The 17231-nt window shown below is 37.0% G+C and overlaps 1 protein-coding gene across 5 annotated transcripts in view; it reads right to left on the reverse strand.

Moving 5' to 3' along the window:
- Positions 1 to 17231, reverse strand: part of GAS2 (growth arrest specific 2) — a 179951-nt gene that overhangs the window by 144911 nt on the left and 17809 nt on the right. The window contains exon 1 of one of the 5 annotated variants that reach the window (XM_054524566.2): positions 1869 to 2931. The exons of 1 other annotated variant lie outside the window; for it this stretch is intronic. The gene's annotated coding sequence lies outside the window, so the exon portion shown is untranslated. Of the gene's footprint in view, positions 1 to 148; positions 1354 to 1375; positions 1535 to 1576; positions 1665 to 1868; positions 2932 to 17231 lie in introns of those variants that run through there. 3 more of the 5 variants (XM_002821950.6, XM_054524568.2, XM_024255777.3) reach the window with 3 other exon arrangements.

Raw genomic sequence — 17231 nt, forward strand, 5'->3', positions numbered from 1 at the left:
AATGAAATAAACCCAAACTTCAGTAGCATTCAGGCTGAAATCCAAGCTAACTTTTCCACATAAGGGACCATTCAGGCAGCCCTGTGCAAAGTCTCCAATGTGCATTGCAAAGGCACACTGTCCCATGCCTCATCCATCTGTCCCTTACCTTCTCTTAGGGAGTCAAAACCCAGACACCCATGTTGGAGAGGACCACCAGAGCCACCACCTTCACCGCAGTTAGAGGAAAGCATTCCTTGAGAAAGAGTTCATTGATCAATATCAAAGACAGGCTGGGCAAATCAGACCCCAGCTGCAGTTAATCAGTGTCCACACTGCTAAGAGTTTGGAGTAAAGAAGCACAGGTCTTGTTCTCTGCCTTGCCTCTGTGAATCTCAGGGGATACGTGGGGAGGAAAAGTGGACTTCCTCTGCCAGGCTGGTACATCCAAACTGTCTAAGCCTTTATTTTAATACTAGGATGTCAAATGGGTGTTCCTGTGCACAAGCAGATCTTATTTCCTTGGCATAAGATCTCTCATACACAATTGATCTAACTTTGTTGGAGAGGGTTGGAGGAGATAATTTTATAAGAATAAAGTTTTGTAAACTCTTCACTGTAAGAAGATGACGGAGGTGAGAGGATGAAGATGAAGAAGGTGGAGAGGGTAAAGACGGTGATTTCAAAAAGGTTAACTGGGAAAAGAATTAACAACCCTCCCCCAACCTCAATTGTTTTTGGAATGTAGAAACAGAATCTGTTAACCCTCGCTTTTGCTCCCTCTTCATTCAAGACAATGGAAACTTCTTCGGATACCTGGGCTAAGTTAAATGGTAATTTACCATACTGAGTTGACAGAATTTAATTTTGCGAGTATAAATAATGTCTCCAAAGCAAAATTGCCTCCTTTGTTCCCCAAACAATTTCAGATTCCAGGACTGAACAAAAAGAACGATACCATGCAAAACCTTCCCAAAGTGTGTTGATATATATCGGCTAGCGTTTGTTTATTCACATAAAACTCAATTTCATCAAACTCATCAGACACAGCGAGTATCACCCCAGATCACACGTGTGGCGCTCTTTCCTCCCATCCTGGCCTCAACGACTCAAGTAAAACCTTCAGGATCAGCCCTTTAAGACCATTCTGGCTCTATCCCCACCCCACCATAACAGACAATGCTGAGCACGCATTACAGATACTCTTGTGCACGAATGCATATGTGTGCATTTATAATCGATGTGTTCATTAAAAATCCTCACTCTGTCCCTGGTTGGCAGAGCCACCTCAGCGGGCTTACGTGCTGCGGTCGTCTGGGGTGTTCCACAATAGGGATAAGGAACACATGGTTGTTTCCAGGGAATCAGAAAGTCACCCCCTGCAGTGAATACCCACTCTTAGAGAAAGAGCCTGTCCAAACTGTCCGCGGCTCTTCACTCTTCCCCGCCTCGTTCCTGAGGTTATTTTTTAATGACCTCTCCCCTCCCCCGCCGCCTCGGGTGCAGTAGACAGGCAGGGGCTCCCGTGAGCCCCGGCTGCAGGGCGCGCACGCTGCGGCGGCGTTGGCGCAGAACTGGGCCAGCCAGTCGTGCTCACCCCCGCGTCCCGAGCTGGGCTGCTGGCGGCTCTCAGAGGCGCTTGGGCTCCGGGCTGGGCTCCTGCAGCTTCTCGGGGCCGGCCCCCTCCAGGCACAGGTCCTGCAGCAGCCGCTCCCCGCACCCCACCAGCCTGGCGGCAGCGGCAGCAGCTACAGCCGCACTACCCGTCTTCATACTTCTCTGATGGCTCCTTTTAGTGCTGTTTGGGAAAACGATTTTTTCTCCCTGCCAGAAACAGATTTCCTACATTTCATCAGTCCTCATAGACCGAGCGGAAGTAAAATGCTTACTTTTTCTGGTGGACAGCAAATGCAATTGACACTGATTTACCCTTCAAACGGGGAGAGATTGTATTACAAGCCCTTGGCAGCAATTCCGAGGTTGGGGCCAAGCTCCAGCCCCCTCCTTGTCCCCCAGACACTAACCTAAGAGAGAAAAGGTGGGGGCTGGGGAGGGGATCATATTTAACTCTAGAGGTTTAACAGAGTCAATGGCTTTAGCACAATATTAAAATTGGGTGTTGGAAAAGTTTTTGTTTTCCTGGCCAGTGATTTTGCAGACGGAGGCACGAGCTTTGCAGTAACTTCGGCCACTCTTCATTCCAAATTGAACATTTTGATGTCTTACAATTCTCTTTAAATATCAGATTTTTAGAAGAGGCTGTACTCAACGGCTGTTTTTGCTTTACCAAAGGAAATACAATTCCACCCTTCCTTCTTTCAGCCTCAGCTCAGCGTTATGTTGAATGTCAGAGACAACTGTCTCCAACTGTTGTTTATTAGTACGTGTATTCTGAGATGAAACGTCTTCTATGAAGTGGACAGATGTTCAAGTGTCTGATTCACCTCTAATGCGTGGGGACTGCTTGCTGAGTGTACTGATCCCCACAGGTTACCACCTCCCATGGAGCATAATAAAATGTATTACACTTTTTATTTTGTTTTGTTCTCATGTTCATCAGTTTCATGTATATTGCCATCCAATGTTTACAATGGCAGTGGCACAGGTATTGTGATCCTTGCTTGAATACCATTTTTATAATGATGAGTTACCTAGCCCCACTCCCAAATAGAAACTACCTGTACATCCACAAGCTAAATGATGTGGATGATTTTAGATATAATTTAAAAAATATTCACATTTCACCTTTATTATTGCTATTAGCTGGCAGAAACTGCATCAGTTATTTGCTTCTAGTGGCAATACATGTAATAAAGAAGAAGAGAAAACCGACTGAAAAGTTTGGAGTCCTTGAACTCTGAACTTTTAATTTTAGTTCAATTTGCTTTTGCAGCTATCAGCTCCACATTTCCTCCTTAGCTTTCTAAAAGAAGGGAAAAGCAGTCATTCTTAATTTTAAGGAGAAACAGCATTTTTAAAAGGTCTACATAACAGCTTGGATAAACATAAATAACAACAATAAATATACATAATAAACATAAATAACATACAGAACTCATTACTGATGAGTTTTAGTAAACGAATCTGAATGATAAAATTTCTTAAAATGTGATCAGATCTGAGTATTCCTAGAACCCCAACAAAGAATTTTGAGTGTCTGAACACATATAATTTAGTAAAAAATCAAATGTTCTTGATAATTTTTCCTGATCAAAACATCATCAGCCAATAAATGCTAATTTAAGAATTATCCAAATATGTAATGAGTTCAAAAAATTTAGCACCTTGAACTTTCAAAATCTTACATCCTATTTCTCCCCAGATATGAATATTCTTGTCACATTGTTCGTTATTGGTGTTATAAAAAGCAAAGAGTGAAGCAATGTTTTTGTTGATTCAGGAACAATGCTACATACAGTTTGGGGAAAAAAAAGGAGGCTTACAGAGGAATTGGGAAAGCATAATTATTCAAAATTACTCCCTCTCCATGCTCATTTCTTCCAGGTATTTTTTTTTTTGTCTTAAATTTTGCTTTATGTCAGATCCTCTGTCTCTCAGAAAGAGCGAAAAGAAAAATACCAGAATAAATAAATAATGTGTTTTTTCTTTCATTAACATCTAAGAGTTGTACTGAATATTTTTTTTGGTGACAAAAGAGAATACAAAAGATTTCTGAAGAGACACGGATATAGTGTTTTTATTTTAATTTTTTTAGCATATGTAAAAATTCCCATTTGATTTTTATCTTGTGCTTTTCAAAATCAATATTTCTATTTATATATTCTGATCACTCATTGATACATTTGTCAAAGATAATCTTTTGTCTAAGTATTTTCTTAGTTTAGTGTGGACTCAACCCAAACTGTTCACCTTAGGAAAACGTAGTCCAACTGAAGCAACTATAGCTTCTCTAATGTGAAGGCAAAGGAAGCAAATACTTCAATAAGGTGAAAAATGTTTAAATACATCCTTGAAACTTAACACCATTAAAAAGAAGTCAAGCCAGATTTAAACAGTTTAGTTTTTATTTTCAAGTGATCACAGTTAGAGGACTTTAACACGGGAAGTTTCTGCATTACTATGTGTGTCTCACATTCTAAACTTTCAACATTGTCTCAAACATGAATTTTCTCATTTCTGTAAGAAATACTTTTTTGAGTTTAAAAATGATCAATAAAATACGTTATTTTTTCCCTCCTATGTAGATAACTCTCCTTTTCTCTCTTAGTCCTTCCCCCAAATGAAAATAACATATGTAGTACTCACTCTGAAAAGTGAAGCAAACCTTCAATAAATGATTGAGGTTAGAGGACACTTTGAGAAAAAATTAAATAACCTGGAAATAGCCACTGGGTTAAATTTGGTAAAATAAATTTCCAGAAGTGACCAAGAAAGACTTATATTCCTAAACAGCTTCAAAGGAGCAGTTAAAAATGACAAAAGACAGCCTAGGAAGCAAGTGAGAATAATGATACAGAAAGCAGTATGAAGACATGCAATGGTATTAAAAAATACATGAAGAAATATATTTAATAATAACTTAAAACATTTACCTACATTTTGTTAAAACACTTCCTCAGTGAGGTCAAATATGTTTATTTTTCCCAACCTAGCATCTTAGTTTATAATATAAGGCCTTCAATTGACATATTTTGAAATATAGTTTTTTAATGTCATAAGGCAAAGAGAATAAATTTATAAATCCTAGCATAGTCATTACAAATAGTGTTAGGAATAAAAACAGACTGTTTCTGAAATTTTAAATGATAAATGCTATTACTTTTCACCACCATTCATATATAAAACTACAAGGATAAATCAAAGAAATTTCATATGTAAAGTTCAAGGTTTACTCTCCATCTAATATGCAATTTAAAAAATCTATTACTTTACTCTCAGTGGAGAACTTTAAACTTTTTAAGTACAACACAACAGTAGCATAAATATTAATTCCCTCCTGTGCAAGACTCATTTTTCTGGCAAATTGTGTTATGTATAAGCATATGTTTTCTAATTTTTACATAAGAAATAGATTAAAAATCATTTTGTGAAATATGCCATTTGTCTTATCTACTTTTATTCGTTTATTTTTTATTTTTTTATTTTTATTTTTTTGAGAAGGGCTAGTGCAGTGGCACTGCCATGGCTCACTGCAGCCTTGACCTTTCAGGCTCTAGCTATCCTCCCATCTCAGTGTCACGGTAGCTGGGACCACAAGTGAGCACCACTGATATGGTTTGGCTCTATGTCCCCATTCAAATTTCATCTAGAATTGTAATCCCCAAATGTTGAGAGAGGGACCTGGTGGGAGGTGACTGGATCATGGGGTCCGTTTCCCACATGCTGTTCTTATGATAGTGGGGGAGTTCTCACAAGACCTAATGGGTTTAAAAGGGTGGCACTTCCCCTCTCTCTTTCTCTCTCTCCTGCTGCCATGTAAGACATGCCGTGCTGCCCCTTTGCCTTTCCCCATGATTGTAAGTTTCCTGAGGCCTCCCCAGCCATGCAGAACTGTGAGTCAATTAAACCTCTTTTCTTTATAAATGACCCAGTCTCAGGTAGTTCTTTATAGCAGAGTGAAAACAGACTAACACAGACACCAACTCTGGCTAATTTTTTATCTTTTTTTTTTTTTTTTGCAGAGACAGGGTCCCACTATGTTGCCCAGGGACACAGTCCCACTAGGTTGCCCAGGCTAGTCTCAAACTCCTGGCCTCACATGATGCTCCTACCCCAACCCTCCAAAGTTTCTGGGATTACAGGCATGAGCCACCACACCCTGCCTCATCTAGTTTTAAATATCCTATGCAGTACATTCTGTGGTGTGACGTCTGTTGTCTAAGTTGAAGGTGTTTTTTTTTTTTTAAGTTTTCTTTATTTATATATCTTGTAGTTTGCTTCTAAATCTTAAAAAAGTCTATGTCATGTCACTTGAATCACAAGTACCTCAAGTATATATAAATGTTTAACGTAAAATATGTTTATATCAACAATCTTTCTTGTCTTTTCCACCACTATATCTCTGGCATGTAGAATATCATTAGACATATAGTAGGCACTCAATAATTGTTGAAAGAAATGAATGATTATTTTAGAAGAAGCTGGTGTCTTAGAAAATATACAACTAATCAGTTATATCTTTATATATTGTCTCTAATTTAATAGTTTAGAACCCAGAATAGAAAAGCAATGTTAAAATAACATTACAAATGATAGTTTCACTCCCAACCTAGCAGCATTTCATCTGGTAAAATGTAACTAGAGTTCACTAAAACAGATGCTTGCCTGTGTGCCAGGCTTATAAATGAGGTCAGACTGTGTCACTTGTCACTTCATTAAAAACCTAGGTTCATTTGGACTCAAGGTTTAATCATAACCAATATAACAAGAGTGCAATGAAAAAGCAATAGAAAATATTACTACTGCAGTGGCTTTCAAATTTTTTTATTGTGACCCACAATATGAAATACATTATGGAACAGACGCATAGAAACACACTTAGACACAAATAAACTAAGTATGTTTCACAAAAACATTACGTACTTTACTATTATATTGCACTCTGATATTTTTCTACTTGACATTATTATAGTCTCTTCTATGCTATTCAATTTAAAAGAAATGCTATTAGAGAACTGCTAAATTTGTTTTATGACCTACAGTTTTAAAAAAATCTGACTGTAAGGAAACTAAATTAAGGGGGAAATCAATAAAAAGTGAGGTAAGGTCTCAATTAACAGATGGTTTCATTACAAAGCATGAAACAGATATGTTTATATATTGTCATTGACAGACTTGATGCAATGTAATGTCACAACATCCCAAACATCTTATACCATCACACCTCCATGCCTTTCCTCATGCTAACCAAAATGATCTTTTACCTTCACTGTCTCCTTCTGAAGAAATCTGATTCACTCTTCTAGGGGAAGCTTAATTGTCACCTTCTTTGTGGTTCTCTTGACCTCTCTGGTAGAGATATTTTTTGTGACTTTATGTCCAGTGCTCTGAGCACTTTGCTATTTCTTTTATTTCTCACTTAAAATGTAGTATCACAGTTATTTGCTTATGCATCTATCTCACTTACCAAACTGTGAGTCCTAGAGCGTAGGTACTAGACTATTCATCCTTATATTTAAAATCTTTATCACAATACCAAGCCTAAGGTTGCCAAATAATTGAGTAAATAAATAAATAAATAAGTAAATAAATAAATCATAAAACCACTGCATATCCAAGGGAGGAAAAAGTGGGTGCCATTGGGTGATAGAAGGGATTCAGCAAGAACTGTGCTCATCAAAGGAAAATTAATTGGAGCTCCCTCTGTAAAGACAATACCAGTTATTAATTTTGCGTCTTTACTACTAGCACAATTTACTTATAAGTGAGATTTTAGTATCACATTTCTTGGGATTCTCTTGCAGTTAGATATTGTTCCAGTTATTCATTCATTTTTAAGTACACTAATAATTTCAAATTTAAGATTACTTTGTTGAAGAGTGAGAAGTTTGCTGAAACTTCCATTATTGTAACTATAACACAGTTCACAAATACGGAATATTTTCCAACTGTTGATTTATACAAAGCACTTAAAGATATGACACTTAAAATGATCTCATTAAAGCATTTTTGTAGTTCCAAATAATGGATCAGGAAGCATCCCACAAAAGGGCAGTACTCCAAGCCCAAAGTGAGAGAACTGCCCAGGAAAGGGGTCAGTGTCAGTGGGGCTTTTCTTAGCATAAAGGAATATTGCCATTCTGCTATGATCACAGTAGTCACTTAGTCTCTAGAGTCATTTGCAAAGAAGTTTCGCCAGCCATCATCCCCACAGAGGCTGTCAAGCAACAGGCTCAGTGAATTGTAATATCATAGTCATTACAGTTAGCAGAGTAATCTGGAGTCCAGATTTGGTCACAGACGAAATCAGGCAGGGTCCACTTCCAGCTTCTTTGCTTGTTTGCTAAAAGTTATAGGCAAATTATTTTACCTTTTAACTATCAGTTTTCACATCTGTAAAGTGGGATTAACAAATACCACTCTCTCACAGGCATGTCTTGAGAGTTATATAAGTTAATACATGTAAAATAGTTTACTGTTTGACATATAGCAAGTTTTAAATGAATGTTAGGTATGTTATTATTAAGTGAGCACCCAAATATTCTTATTGATTCATTACAACAATTCCCTAAGATAAAGATATTAGCAGCATTAAAAATACAAACATTCAGAGAATCTTATACATCCTTTCTCTGAGTCTTTCCCTCCTCGCTTCCTAACATTCCGTTTTACTCTCTTTAGACATCCAGTGGCTTCATGGTTTGTTGGGTCACTCATTCATTTATTCTCCAACCTCTTCTGTGTTAGGCACTTGTATCAAAGTGAAGTCACATTCCCTGCTTTCCGGGAGCTCACTCTAATAGCAAAAATGGTTTTTAAAAAGCTTACCTAATGACACACATCTATTAAGCAGCATAGGTAAGATTTAAACTCATGCCTGAGTATGACTGATTTGAAAATATGCTCATTTTCCAACACAAATGGGAAGAAACTTCAAGCAACTTATTTGAAGCAACAGAGCTTTCCTTTCCTTCCCTTCTCTCCTTCTTCCCTCCCTCCCTTCCTTTTCTCCCTCCATTTTTTCCTTTCTCTCTTCTCTCTTTTCCTTCCTTTCTTCCTTCTATCCTTGCTTTCTTTTTTCTTTCTTTATAAGGAGGTGTCGGGAGTCTATATATCATTTTTAAAAATGTCTTAGATAAAAACTAGAAAGATTTTATATTTAAAAGTTAAAATGTGATAATAAAATTATTTGAGAAAAAAAATCATTTTTGAAAAGAAATGAGTTTCTGTCAGGTATCCTAATTCCAAGCCAGATGAGCTGGCCCATGTGGTGAAGATTCTACATCACAGAGAATTAAGTCAAATACCTCACAGAAGTATGAGAAGGAACTCATGAAAAGAATACCACCGAAGAAGGCTTTTGAGGAAAAACTTTTAACCAGGAAAAGTCAAGAGAAGGTTTCAAATCCTACACAGAAATAATCTCTTTTCTTTTGGATTTGGTATCAGTCGAGGATAGATGGGGGTCAGGGAAGATGTCTTTTTAACTAGCTCCCAAGCCTAAGCAGGCTGAATAGCCAGGAGACTGAAAGTGCCTCTTAAAGGGGAGGGGTTGCATTTTTATTTTTAATAATAAGCTGACTAGGAATTGAGTCAAACAAATTTGCCTTCAAAATAAGACGCAGAATTAGAACATACCAATCAAGATCCAGAGTTGGATTAGATTATCAGACCTAATAGTAAAAGACCTTCCCTACCTATACCACCTAGTCTCACACATTAATCGCCTCTGGAAACACCACCAGGGACATACCCAAAATAAAACTTCAACAGGTTTCTAAGTATTCCTTAATCCAGTCACATTGACACATGTAAAATTAAGTTCACACATCCACTCCTTGTCAATTTAGCAACCATATGCATCTCCTTAAAACTATACTTAATTTCCAAAAAGAGGCAATAACAAAATCATAGTTATACCTAACATGATACTACTAACATGATGCAACTATGCTGCATACAACCAAAAACACACTAATCTCATCCCCACAATTGGGCTTTCGTAATTTAAACATTCAGATTTACGGCATTTAGAATTGCATCTTTCAGGATTATGATCCAAACTCCTATGGCAGAATCAATAAATGAGGGGAGAGGAGATAAAAGTCAGGGAGATCTTTTGAGTGGTTATTCTTTTCTCTTTTCTTCACACTCTTTCTTCTCAGTATGCTCATGTTCTAAAAAAGCAGGTGAATTATGTGAGCATTCAATCCTACTCTACAAAACTACATCATCCGTGTTCATTATTTTAAATTATGATTTAGATTTTATTATGACTTGCTGATAGATGGATATGTGGTGTGAGAAACAGACAAAGAAAAGCCCTAGATTTTTTTTGGATAAGCAGTTACAAAAATTATGCTGCCATTTAATGAAGTGGGCAAGATGGGTTGTTTTGCTTTGTTTTGTCTTGTCTCATGTTCAGTGGAACGAAAATCAGGGTTTTAGTTCTAGACAAGTTAATTTTGAGATGCCTATCTGATATCTAGAGGGATCTATTGTGTGGTGAGTGGGCACAGGAAGAGGGTAAATCAAAGTTAATTGAGTCTTTTAAAAGCAAAGGCCAGGCACAGTGGCTCACGCCTGTAATCCCAACACTTTGGGAAGCCGAGGCGGGCAGATCATCTGAGGTCAGGAATTCGAGACCAGCCTGGCCAACGTGGTGAAACACCACCTCTACTAAAAATATTTTAAAAATTAGCTGAGCATGGTGGTGGGCACCTGTAATCCCAGCTACTTGAGAGGTTGAGGCAGGAGAATCGCTTGAACCTGGGAGGTGGAGGTTGCAGTGAGCTGAGATCGTGTCACTGCACTCCAGGTTGGGTGACAGAGTGAGACTCCATCTCAAAAAAGAAAAAAAAAAAAAAAAAAAAAAAGCAAGTTGTGTTCAGTTGCCTACATTCCACCAATACATCTGGATTGTTTTAAATTTCTAACACCAAATATTGGTGAATTCCTAAATAAAAGTAGAAATTATAAATAGTTCTAATTGTTTACCAGTTGTTGCAGAACTGTGTGGGAGACTCAGTTCATTACTAAATTGTGAAGTAAATTTAAATTCTAATAAAGTGCATTAAAAGTAATATATGATTGTGGGCCAAGATTTGATGCTCACATAAGTGAGCTGCCCCGTTTGACAACAAAAGACCTGGAGAGGAGTGTGAGGAAGTACGGTAGTCATGACCTTGCAGGTTAAAAGAAGAAAATAATCTTGTAAACAATCTTCTGTTCAGGAGCAAACATGTATATTTTTCTTCCCAATTACTTTCTCTGTTTTCTTTGCCTTGTTTGTATTTAGAGTTTATTCAGCTCTTTTTTACTTCGTGTATGCGTGTGTGCATGTGTGTGTGTGTGAGGGGGTAGTGCACACACACACGCAGGAACAACCAATGAAGCCCACACGCCAACCACTGCTCTTAGTGAGTTCTCACTCTCTGAGCCACTATGCACTCACCTTAATCTCCTCTGGGGCCAAACATTAGACAACTAGGGAGAGACCCTCTGCTCTAGAGTCTTCAGAATTATTCAAATTAGCAAATCCACAGGGAGGGGAAAACCAGCTAACCCCATCTTGTTTGCCATACATAGCTGCTCTCTACAGCTCCAGCTTGCTGTTACCCTGTCCCAGGGCCCAACCCCTGTGTGGCTCTGACAGCCCTCTCATTTGGAGAGGTAACAAAGAGTCTTACCTTTCACCTATCAGGTGTCAATGTGTTGTACCCCATCATCAACAGAATCTTTAAGTTTTACAAATCAGTAAGGGATGAAGAAGTCTGTTTTTAGACTGACCACTTAGCTTTCTTCATCTTATTCACACTTCCAGAATTCCTCCTCTTATTTGATTACTAGATTCTTTCTACTTCACTGCCTTTCTCTTTTTTACAATGCTCTTTCACTCCCACTGTCTTCTCTCTATGGAAATATAGTGATCATACTTACTGGGATCAGAAATTTCTGTATGTTATCTCAAAACACATCATAAAAGTTAAAGCTAAAGAAATGACGTGTAAAATATATGAAGTTTAACAGAGTAAAAATGAAAATATTCAGCATAGAGTATGAAAGCACGTAAGTGCTATAAGTACACCTCCTCAACACACACACACATCATGACAAACACTATCACTGAGAAAGTAATAAGCAATATCTCTGTGTGATGTGCACTGTAATATGACCTGCCTTTGACTATTTCCACTCTTAGCAGTCTTCTCCAGCTCATACATCTTATAGTTTATTAATAAAGGATGGGGATGATTTTTATGTGTTAATGCTGCTTTACCTTTTGATTGTGGACTCGTGAAAGCATACTGTTTACTTCTAGATGCTTTTAAGTTTTTCTTAAGCTCCAGTAATTCTTTATAGTTTACTTGGATTATGCATTGTACTTTGTTTTCCTCAATATATGAACATTCTTTTTATAGTCATTCAGTTTATCCTTCACACAATTTTGTACTATTTTTTCTTTTCTTACATCAACCCTCTTTCATTCAACAGATATCTTTTTCAACATTCTGTGCCTTAGGCAGATCTCTCTAATTGGTGTGGTGTCTGTCATGTGTTGATTTAAGAACAATAGCAAAGGAAGTTACCCAACTCCCTTCATTAATGACATATGTTGCTGCAACTCAGAAGGAGATGATGAAAAGTTTCAAGTTTCAGAAAACATAGCCAAGTTTAAACCCCCAAAATATAAGCCAAGAATTAAAAGAGACATCAGCAACTAGTATATGCTGCGGTTTTAAGATTTGTAGAAATTATAGATATGACTGAAATTTAAAAATCCAATTTGTTTTAAAACATTTTAGTCCTTTGTTCATGAATAAATTTGGTCCACAGTTTTACTCAGACAACATGACACCACCCATAAAGATATTTTTATTTTTTAGTAAATGAGAATATTTATATGAAACAGTGGAAGAATGTATGACCCACTAGGAATAGGAAGTATAAAAACATACTATAGACAAAATATTTGCTTAACATTCTTCCTCAGAACTATTTAATTGATAAAATCTCATGTACTAATCCTTAAATATTGTGCTAATTTTCAGGCCCATCTAGACACATAGAAAGTAAAGAAATAAAGGTAGGCTCTGTATGAAGGAAGAATATTATTTACATCTTATGGTTTGGTTTGTTTGCTGAATGAGGAGACAAGACATTTGTGAGCCCTGCCAAATCATACATTGATTTTTTTCATTGAGGCAGATTTTATAAGTGGAACCAAATTATGTGTAGGAACTATACAGATGTCTTCATGAATAGAGGCAGTAATTTTTTCCAAAGAAAATTGGCAATTTCCACAATATGAAGTTTATGACTTCGACAAAGTGCAGTGATTTTTGTTTTTGTCCTTGTTTTTCAAATACTTGGATCAAATTTTTGAATCAGTGAAGAGTAGATGGAGATTCTGATAATGTTTTTGGAATGCTTCCTTTTCTTTAATACTGTTTTTAAACATTTATGAACTCTTTATTGAGTACCTAAAATGGGCATTGTGGGAATACAAGATGAGTTGGACAGAATATTGTCCTTGAAGAATTTTCTATTGGTGAAGGAAACAAACATCTGAAGAACCTAATGCAGAATCAAATAATTGCTACATATAAATAGAGATGACATTCCATGGGAGAGCAAAGACAGGCAAGATAGGTATGCCTCTGGGAATCAGGGTAGGCGGCAAGGTTCAGTGGCCCTGTCAGGATAAGGTAAGTGATTGAGCCCTGGCCCAGAGGCCTGAAAATGTACAGTCTTCAGAAAAGGACAGACAGTCTGAAGAGCTTAGGAGTTCAGAAGATGAAGGGCAGTAGGGAGAGAGAGAGGAGGCTCTGATCAGGTTTAAGGTGGTTTTGAACACCATTTTAAGACATTTGGACTATTAATGGTGAAACTAAGGTTGCCATTCAATTTTCTGACAGATTTGGTTATTAATTCAGGTTTAAGCATCACACACTACATATTTTTTTCTTTGATGAAAATTTTCATTTTCTAATCATGAAGACTAGTATGTAGCTCCAAGTTAACCATAATTCTTTATGCTCTTTTAGTTTTATAATAAAATTTCAGGGAGATACCACCTGGGCAAGCAATATATCCTTTATCAGATGAATAATAAGTAACTTTTATATTATTCATTGTCATTTGGACCTATGAGTTCTTGCATGTCATTTTATTCTTACTTAAAACAGTTCAAGCATGATGGCTTACATTTGTAATTCTATCACTTTGGGAGGCCAAAGTGGGAGGATTACTTTAGCCTGGTAGTTCAAGATCAGCCCAGGCAAAATAGCAAGACCCTGTGTCTCTAAAACTTTAAAAAGTTAGCCAGGCATTGTTGCACATGCCTGTAGTCCCAACCTCTCAGGAGGCTAAGGTGGGAGGATTGCTTGAGCCAAGGAGGTCAAGGCTGCAGTGAGCCATGATTGCACCACTGCAGTCCAGCCTAGGTGATGGAGCAAAACAAAAAAAGAAAAAAAGAAAAAAGAAGGAAAGAAGGAAGAGAGGGAGGGAGGTAGGGAGGGAGAGAAGGAGGGAAGGAGGGAGGGAGGCAAGGAAGGAAGGAAAAAATTATTTAAATAATTTCAACTAGAGGGGTTTAAAAATATCCCTGGACCATTAAGTGATAATGACCTCACAGTCTTTAGCCTAGTTTTGAATTAAGCACTCCTATTCAAGCGTCACCTAATGCCCCAGTTACTACTGTTGTGAAATAAACCATCCCACAATTAATGATGTAAAACAACAACAAAGTTATTTTGCTCATGGATTCCATCAGATGAATCAGACAAAGCACTGTATTGTGGGTTTAGCTTATATCTAGTCCACAGTGCCTGGGGCATCAGGTGGGAAAACCTGAACATTCAAGAATCAAAATAATTTGGGGGCTTTGTCATTCACATATCTGGTGCCTGGTGTGGGACGACTGAGCCTTCTCCATGTGACTTGATTTTCTTACATTATAGAGGCTAGGTTCCCAGAGAAAGCATCATTAAAGGAGGGCCCTAAGAGTGAGTAGAATCGGGTGGAAGCTGCATGGCCTTTGGGGATTTTTGCCTCAGAAGCCACAACACAAGTCTTTTATTATGCTCTATTGATCAAATCAGTCACTCCATTCTCTCCAGACAAGGAGTGTCAAATAATTCTGAAGCCATGTTTAAAACTGCCACACCTATTGTCTCAATCCTAACTGTGATTGTTCACCATTTGAAGTTTCCTTTCTCTTAGACTAGGTCTTGCTAATGCAGACTCTATTTTATTCATTATTATATCATTAGAGTATAGTATAGCATATAGTACAGGTTTAAAAGTATTGATTGAAAGAATAAATGGATTATTTCCCAAATGGATCCTGCTCACATTATTTTTTCATCTTCCAGTCTTCATATAGATCTGGAAGTGATTAAAAACAAGAAAGTTTCTTGATACCTTTTTCAACATATTTGCTATTTACACTATTTTGCTACTTGCTAATGTTAACTGTACATAGATAATGTACTAACTAGTCACTGCGCTAGGTGCCTGGCAAACATTTCATTGAGTCCTCACAATGAAATGTAATTATCTAATAAAAAGTTACGTAACTTGCCTGAGGCACAGTTCTTGTTTAAATTCTTCCTATACACTAAATGATAACAGCTCTCTTTTTTTCTCAGTACTTATATGTGAGAATATCTGTATTCTGCAATGTGGATGAGTCTTATTCTGACCATATACAGAAGCAAATGAGTGTACATAAGGGGAAGAAAAAGCAGGAAGAGAGGAGAGGAGAGGAGAGGAGGAAAGAAAGGAGGGAGGAAGGAAGTAAGTGAGGAAGGAAGGAAGGAAGGAAGGAGAGAGAAAGAAAGAAAAAGAAAGAAAGAAAGAAAGCGCAATTGAGAAGAAAAGAAAGAAGGAAGGAAGACGGAGGGAGGGAGGGAGAGAAGTTTATAAGAATGACAAAGCAAGCTGTGTGTCAATACCACTTAACTAAGCCATTTACCGTGGATGGTGTATGAAGTAGGTTTTTGCTTTCTGGATTAAGTTTTAAAAGAAATGCCATAAAAATACAATTTAACAGAGGCAAAGGTCATATGGCTCTCTGTTTCTAAAATACCGTGCCTTTCTCAAAATAGATTTTTGTTTTAAAAGGTTCAGTTGCCCATTTCATACGTGTGCAAGTGTCTTTAGTTTGTCTTGAAAATTATACCAATTTTCTTAAAACTCCAATTTCCAAGTTATTTCTCTTAAGGTTTACTCAGCAGTATTTTACTTCTCCCACCTAGTTGTAGCTTACAAAGTATATAATAAAAAATGAAAATATCAAAAAAAAAAAAAAAAAAAAGGTTCAGTTGCTTATTTCCTTTAATGCTGTCAGAAGTCCTTACAACTCCCTGTCCTCTGGGTATCATAGTTTATGTTCCTTGATTATATACCAAATGAGATTACAAAATTCAAAAACACATAGATAAAGTTTAAAATATTTGGAATGCTAGAACTCAAGTGCTAGATTTGGTGTACTCTAAATTGTAGAGCATAAAAAGGGAAAATTTGGTAGCCAGTATAGGCAATAAAAGGAAAATTGATCCTAAAGCACTCTGTAAAGACATCAAGTCATTGTGCTGAAATTAAATTAACCTCCTTTTTTTTTTAACTATAATCTGTAAACAAACTAATTGAAATTATCACATCAGAGAACTAGAGAAGAACTTAGCATTTCCCTTAATAATTTCTCATTATACAGAATTACAGATATTACATGATATTCTCCTGGTTAAGCAGAAGACAGGAAAATCAAATTGTTTTTTCTCAGTAAATAAAGACACCTGTAATCCTAGCACTTTGGGAGGCCGAGGCAGTTGGATTACCTGAGGTCAGGAGTTCGAGACCAGCCTGACCAACATGGAGAAACCCCGTCTCTATTAAAAATACAAAATTAGCCGGGCGTGGTGGTGCACCCCTGTAATCCCAGCTACTCAGGAGGCCGAAGCAGGAGAATGGCTTGAACTTGGGAGGCGGAGGTTGCAGTGAGCCAAGATCGTGCCATTGCACTCCAGCCTGGGCAACAAGAGTGAAACTCTGTCTCAAAAAAAAAAAAAAAAAAAAAAAGAAAAGAAAAAGAAAATAAAACAAATACTGCTTTTTGCAACTAAGAACACCAAGACAGAAAACTTTATCTGAACTAGAAAAAATGTATAATGGCACAATTCAAAATTTACAATTTTGACTAACAAAAATTTTCACTATAAAATTTGACATTCTTTATTTATTTAGAATTATATCATTGACTGTGATCCCTAATTTTGTAATATTTTAATAAGAATATTATTTAGAACAACAGCTCTCTGAAAATTTTCTCAATATTTCCCACTAAAGAAACAAATTTAGCCTGATATAAATATATTTTATATGTGTGTGTGTGTGTGTGTGTGTGTATATATATATATATATTTATTTATTTATTTATTTTTAAGACAGTTTTCACTCTGTCACCTGGGCTAAAGTGCAGTGGCACGATTTCAGCTCACTGCAGCCTCTGCCTCCCGGGTTCAAGCGATTCTAGTGCCTCAGCCTCCTGAGTAGCTGGGACTACAGGCGCATGCTACCACGCCCAGATAATTTTTGTATTTTTAGTAGAGACAGGGTTTCACCATGTT

The sequence above is a fragment of the Pongo abelii genome, chromosome 9 (genome assembly GCF_028885655.2).
Source record: "Pongo abelii isolate AG06213 chromosome 9, NHGRI_mPonAbe1-v2.0_pri, whole genome shotgun sequence".
NCBI classification, from domain to species: domain Eukaryota; kingdom Metazoa; phylum Chordata; class Mammalia; order Primates; family Hominidae; genus Pongo; species Pongo abelii.